The 7112-nt window shown below is 40.1% G+C and overlaps 2 long non-coding RNA genes across 2 annotated transcripts; both read left to right on the top strand.

Annotated features, from left to right (window-relative positions):
- Positions 1-3099: 3099 nt before the first annotated feature.
- Positions 3100-3802, top strand: LOC139358935 (uncharacterized). Its single transcript, XR_011614414.1, has 4 exons — positions 3100-3116; positions 3371-3455; positions 3544-3627; positions 3717-3802. It is a non-coding gene; the product is annotated as an uncharacterized lncRNA (long non-coding RNA).
- A 255-nt stretch (positions 3803-4057) lies between these two features.
- Positions 4058-6856, top strand: LOC139358934 (uncharacterized). The gene is made up of 3 exons (XR_011614413.1): positions 4058-4141; positions 4997-5075; positions 5994-6856. It is a non-coding gene; the product is annotated as an uncharacterized lncRNA (long non-coding RNA).
- Positions 6857-7112: the final 256 nt, after the last annotated feature.

Genomic DNA, 7112 nt, shown 5'->3' with positions numbered 1-7112 from the left:
CAACAGGGTGAGACTCCATCAAAAAAAAAAAAAAAAAAAAGAAAGAAAGAAAAACACCAGAGAGACAGGAGGTGTCTGTGAAACTGCTTTGTAATGTGTGGATTCATCTCACAGAGTTAAACCTTTCTTTTGATTCAGCAGGTTGGAGTAACTTTTTTTATAGAATCTACCAAGGGACATTTCAGAGCATATTGAGGCCTATGGGGAAAAACAGAATATCCCCTGATAAAAACTAGAAAGAAGTTATCTGTGAAACTGCTTTGTTATGTGTGGATTTACCTCACAGAGTTAAACCTTACTTTTGCTTCAGCAGGTTGGAAACACTCTTTTTGAGAATCTGCGAAGGGACATTTTGGAGCCCATTGAGGCCTATGGGGAAAAAAATATCCCCAGGTAAATACTAGGAAGAAGCCATCTGTGAAATTGCTTTGTGATGTGTGGATTCATCTCACAGAGCTAAACCTTTCTTTTGATTCAGCAGGTTGCAAACACTCCTTTTGTAGAATCTGTGAAGGGACATATTGGAGCCCATTGAAGCCTAAGGGGAAATTTGAATATCCCAAGATAAATATTAGAAAAAAGCCACCTATGAAATTGCTTTGTTACGTGTGGATACATCTAACAGATTTAAACTTTTCATTTGTTTCAGAAAATTGGAAAAACAATTTTTGTAGAATCTCCAAAAGGACATTTGAAAGCCAATATACACCTTTTGGGAAAAACAGAATATTTCCAGAAAAAAATCTAGAATGTAGCTATCTGTGAAACTGTTTTTCGATGTGTGGATTCATCTCACAGAATTAAAATGTTCTTTTGATTCAGCAGGTTGGAAACACTCTTTTTGGACAATCTGTGAAAATATATTTAAGAACCCAATGAGCCCAAAAAGGAAAAACTGAATATCCTCAGATACGAACTAGAAAGAAGGTATCTGTGAAATTGCTTTGTGATGTGTGGATTAATCTCACAGAGTTAAACCGTGCTTTTGATACAGCAGATTAAAAATGCTCTTTTTGAGGATCTAAGAAGGGACATTTGGGAAGGCATTGAGGCCTACGAAGAAAAACAGAATGTTCTCAGGTTAAAATTAGAAAGAAGTTATCTGTGAAACTGCTTTGTGATGTGTGGATTTATCTCATGGAGTTAAACCTTTCTTTTGATTCAGCAGGTTGAAAACACTTTGGAGAATCTGTGAAGGGACATTTGGGAGCCCATAGTAGCCTATGGAAAAAAACAGAACACCCTCACATAAAAACTAGAAAGTACCTATCCATGAAACTGCTTTGTGATGTGTGGATTCATCACACAGAGTTAAACCTTTCTCATGATTCAGCAGGTTAGAAATTCTCTTTTTGGAGGATCTGTGAGGGGACATTTGGGATCTTATTGAGGCCTATGGGGAAAAACTTAATACCCCCAGGAAAAAACTAGGAAGGCATGATCTGTTAAACTGCTTTGTGATGTGTGGAGTCTTCTCATAGAATTAACCTTTTCTTTTGATTCAGCAGGTTGGAAAAATTTACAAAGGGACATTTGAGAGTGGATTGAGGCCAATCGTGAAAAACTGAATATCCCCAGGTAAAAAGTAGAAAGTAGCTGTACGTGAAACTGCTCTGTGATGTGTGGATTCATTTCAGAGAGTTAAACATTTTCTTTGATTCAGCAGGTTGAAAACACTCTTTTTGGAGAATCTGTGAAGGGACATTCTGTAGCCTAATGAGGCCTATGGGGAAAAGTTACATATCCCCAGGTAAAAACTAGAAAGAAGTTATCTGTGAAACTGCTTTATGATTGTGGATTCATCTCACAGAAGTACCCTTTCTTTTGATTCAGTAGGTTGGAACCACTCTTTTCAAAGAATATGCGAAGGGACTTTTGGGAGCCCACTGGGGCCTATGGGGAAAAAGAGAATATCCCGAGGTAAAAACAAGAAAGACACTGTCTGGGAAACTGCTTTGTGATGTGTGCATTCATCTTACAGAGTTAAAACTTCCTTTTGATTCAGCAGGTTGGAAACATTCTTTTTGGTGTATCTGCCTAGGCATATTTGGGAACCCATTGAGGCCCATGGAAATAAAAACGAATATCACCAGGTAAAAACTAGAAAGAATCTATCTGCAAAAATACTTTGTGATGAGTGGATTCATCTCACAGAGGTAAACCTTGTTTTTGATTTGGGAGGTTGGAAACACTTTTTTTTGGAGAATCTATGAAGGGACTTTTTCGACCTTATTGAGGCCCATGGGCCTCAGGTTTTTATCCCCAGGTAAAAACTAGAAAGAAGCTATCTGTGAAACTGTTTTGTGATGTCTGGATTTATCTCACAGAGTTGGACTTTCCTTTTCATTCAGCAGGTTGGAAACACTCTTTTGGTAGAAAACACAGAGATATTTGGAAGCCTATTGAGGCCCAGGGGGTAAAACCAAATATCCCCAGATAAACATCGGAAAGAAGCTGTATGTGAAACTGTTTTGTTATGTGTGGATTCATCTCTCAGAGGTAAACATATTTCAATTCAGCAGGTTGGAAACACTAATTTTGGAGTATCTACGAAGGGATATTTCAGAGCCCATTGAGACTCATCAGGAAAAAAAAAATATTCGCAGGTAAAAACTAGAAAAAACTATCTGTGAGACTGCTTTGTGATGTGTGGATTCATTTTACAGAGTAAATGTTTCCTTTGATTCAGCAGGTTGGAAACATGCTTTTTGGAGAATCTGCAAAATGTCATTTGGGAACACATTGAGGCCAAATGAAAACCTGAATATCCCCAGGTAAAATCTAGAAAGAAGTTGTCTGTATAACAGCTTTGTAGTTTTTGGATTTATCTCATAGAGTTAAACGTTTCCTTTGATTCAGCTGGTTGGAAACACTCTTTGGAGGACATGCGAAGGGACATTTGGGAGCCCACTCAGGCCAATGAAGAATAACTGAATATTCCCAGGAAAAAAACTAGAGAAAAGGTATCTGTGCAACTACTTTTTGATGTGCAGGCTCATCCCACAGAGTGAAACCTTTCCTTTGATTCAGCAGGTTGGAAACACGCTTTTTGGATAATGTGTGAAGGGACTTTGGGAACCCATTTAGGCCAATGAAGAAAAACCAAATATCCCCAGGTAAAAACTAGAAAGAAGCTAACCATGAAACAGCTTTGGAATGTGTTGATTGATCTCATAGAGATAAACCTTGCTTTTGATTCAGCAGGTTGGAAACCCTCTTTTGGGAGATTGTACTAAGGGACATTTGGGAGCTCATTAAGGCCTATGGGGAAAAACCAAATATTCCCAGATAAAACCTGGAAAGAAGCTATCCGAAATGCTTTCTGATGTGTGGATTCATCTCACAGAGATAAACCTCTGTTTTGACTCAGCAGGTTGAAACACTGTTTTTGGAGAATCTGTTAACGGACATTTGGAAGCCCATTGAGGCCAATGTGAAAAACCAAATATTGCCAGGTAAAAACTAGAAAGAAGTTATCTGTAAAACTACTTTGCGGTTTATTGATTCTTCTCACAGAGTTAAATGTTTCATTTGATTCAACAGGATGGAAACAATCTTTTTGGAAAATTTGCAAAGGGACATTTGGCAGCCTATTGAGGCCTATAGGGAGGAATCCAATATCCCCAGGTAAAAACTAGAAAAAAAGATTTCTTTGAAACTGCTTTGTGATGTGCAGATTCATCTTACTGAATTAAATGTTTCTTTTGATTCAACAGGTTGAAAGCAGCCTTTTTGGAGAATCTGCAAAGGGATTTTTGGGAGCCCATTGAGGCCCATGAGGAAATGCTGAATTTCCAGAGGTAAAACTAGAAACAATCTATTGGCGTAACTGCTTTGTGATGTGTGGGTACATCTCACAGAGTTAAAACTTTCTTTTATTTGGCAGGTTGGACACATTGTTTTGGAGAATCTGTGAAGGGACATTTGGCAGCCCATTAAGGCCTATTGGGAAAAACTGAATGTCCTCAGGTAAAAACTAGAAAGAAGCTATCTGTGAAGCTGCTTTGTGATGTGTCTATTCATCTCACAACATTAAATCTTTCTTTTGATTCAGCAGGTTAAAAACACGCTTTTTGGAGAATCTGCACAGGGACATTTGAGAGCCCATTCAGGCCTATGTGGAAAAACCAAATATCCCCAGGTAAGAACTAGGAAGAAGCTATCTGTAAAACTGTTCTGTGATGTTTGGATTCATCTCATAGAATTAAAAATTTCTTTTGATGCAGCAAGTTTGAAACATTCTTTTTGGAGAATCTGTGAAGGGGTATTTTGCAGCCCATTACAGTCTATGCAGAAAATCCAAACATCCCCAGGGAAAATTTAGAAAGAAGCTATCTCTGAAATTGCTTTGCAATGTGTGGATTTATCTTACAGTGTTAAAGCTTTCTTTTGATTTATCAGGTTGGAAATGTGGGAAATAGAGTTTCTGGGGTGCCAGTTGAGTTGGTCTCCCCTGTGTGAGACACCCATGGGAAGCCGTGGGTGGCCTCTAAGAAGAAGTCTCCTTATTGCCTTCCTGTCTTTATGCCCAGAGTGCATAGCCACTGAGTGGCATTCCACAGGTTGCTCATGGAGATAACACTCCCTTGAAGCAGTGGAGTGTAATCAAATATCTTGCCTCCTCCTGAAACCTTTAGACACACGACTTTGTTCAAGGAAATTCACAGAAACCGCTACTGCTATACATCTTATCAAATGACTCATGAGTTCCCCTTCACTGATTAATCCTTTTCCTCATTCCTTCCTCCCCCTCCCATTTGCCCTAAGAACAAAGGGCTTGTAAACCAATAAATTGGGCAGAGCCCAAGAGCTCTTGGCCATGAGCAAGCTTCTGATGCTCCAGTCCCCCGGACCCGTCTTTTAAACAATTATTCTGTCTCTTTCTAACTCTTTTGTCTCTGCTGTACTCGGGTTACCCACTGGGTGATGTGGAGCTGGTTTCCCCAACATCTGACACCCAATGTGGGTCTCTCCATAATCTCTACAAATAATCCAGTGAAGAAATGCCAGAGAGCGGAAAGTGGAGCATGACTGATGAAGGACGCCTGAGTATGTTTCCACTTCATACTCTATGGGTAAGTAGGGCACTCATAGAATTCCAGAGTAACCTCAGGAAAATATGGGTCAGGCTGAAGGTAACTTTGCTAATTACTTAAGCCTGGTGTAGCAGTTATTGTGCCATGGTAGGGTAATTGTGAGTACCCAAAATGTCACATCTTTGTTTCACCTCATAGAAAAGTATTCTCCTTGGTTCCCAGAATATGGAACCATGAACGTAAAAGATTGGGACAAGGTCGGATCAGTCTTAAAACGAGCACAACGAGAGGGCCACGATATTGCCTTCTTGACTTGGTCTGTGTGGTCAGCAATTAAAATAGCACTGGAGCCCTTCCACACTGAGGAGGGGGAGGAGCAGTTGCAGGATGACATAGAAAAGTTTAATGATCAGGAGTCTGGTCTGATGATCAGCAAAGTGAACCATCACAGTCTAGCTTAAAAAGGGGGGAGAAATGGGAAGCTATACATGCTAACCTCCAAAAACTTATGAAAGAAACAGCTCCACTTGCTGCAGAAACAGGGCCACCTATTGTGCCTTTAGGGGAAGGTCTGGAATGGCCACCACTGCCTCATTCAGCCTTATTAATTTTTGGAACAAGAGCCTGAGATGTGGCTTGCCGCTCCCAATGTTGCATGCCCCACCATTATTATGGCAAAGGGAAGCTTCAGGCTCACCCAACAGCCAATTACAGTGAGGGAATGATCCAGGCTTGTCCACCTGTTAATTATAGTAAAGGAATGCTGCAAGCTGGCCCAAATACAAATTATGGCACAGGGACAATCCAGGCATCCATTCACCAGGCACAAGAAATGGGGGATTTGGATGCTTGGCAGTTTCCATTAATTATTTTGCCAGCTGAGGAGCCCAGAGAAGATGCTTAATCACACTGGGAGCTGTTTTCTTTTCTTTTTTTTTTTTTTTATTATGCTTTAAGTTCTAGGGTACATGTGCATAACGTGCAGGATTGTTACATATGTATACTTGTGCCATGTTGCTGTGCTGCACCCATCAACTCGTCAGCACCCATCAACTCGTCATTTACATCAGGTATAACTCCCAATGCATTCCCTCCCCCCTCCCCCCTCCCCATGATAGGCCCCGGTGTGTGATGTTCCCCTTCCCAAGTCCAAGTGATCTCATTGTTCAGTTCCCACCTATGAGTGAGAACATGCGGTGTTTGGTTTTCTGTTCTTGTGATAGTTTGCTAAGAATGATGGTTTCCAGCTGCATCCATGTCCCTACGAAGGACACAAACTCATCCTTTCTTATGGCTGCATAGTATTCCATGGTGTATATGTGCCACATTTTCTTAATCCAGTCTGTCACTGATGGACATTTGGGTTGATTCCAAGTCTTTGATATTGTGAACAGTGCCACAATAAACATACATGTGCATGTGTCTTTATAGCAGCATGATTTATAATCCTTTGGGTATATACCCAGTAATGGGATGGCTGGGTCATATGGTACATCTAGTTCTAGATCCTTGAGGAATCGCCATACTGTTTTCCATAATGGTTGAACTAGTTTACAATCCCACCAACAGTGTAAAAGTGTTCCTATTTCTCCACATCCTCTCCAGCACCTGTTATTTCCTGACTTTTTAATGATCACCATTCTAACTGGTGTAAGATGGTATCTCATTGTGGTTTTGATTTGCATTTCTCTGATGGCCATTGATGATGAGCATTTTTTCATGTGTCTGTTGGCTGTATGAATGTCTTCTTTTGAGAAATGTCTGTTCATATCCTTTGCCCACTTTTTGATGGGGTTGTTTGTTTTTTTCTTGTAAATTTGTTTGAGTTCTTTGTAGGTTCTGGATATTAACCCTTTGTCAGATGAGTAGATTGCAAAAATTTTCTCCCATTCTGTAGGTTGCCTGCTTACTCTGATGGTAGTTTCTTTTGCTATGCAGAAGCTTTTTAGTTTAATTAGATCCCATTTGTCAATTTTGGCTTTTGCTGCCGTTGCTTTTGGTGTTTTAGACATGAAGTCTTTGCCCATGCCTATGTCCTGAATGGTACTACCTAAGTTTTCCTCTAGGATTTTTATG

The sequence above is a fragment of the Macaca nemestrina genome, chromosome 15 (assembly GCF_043159975.1).
Source record: "Macaca nemestrina isolate mMacNem1 chromosome 15, mMacNem.hap1, whole genome shotgun sequence".
Classification (NCBI taxonomy): domain Eukaryota; kingdom Metazoa; phylum Chordata; class Mammalia; order Primates; family Cercopithecidae; genus Macaca; species Macaca nemestrina.
This window is presented reverse-complemented; position numbering and strand designations above follow the sequence as displayed.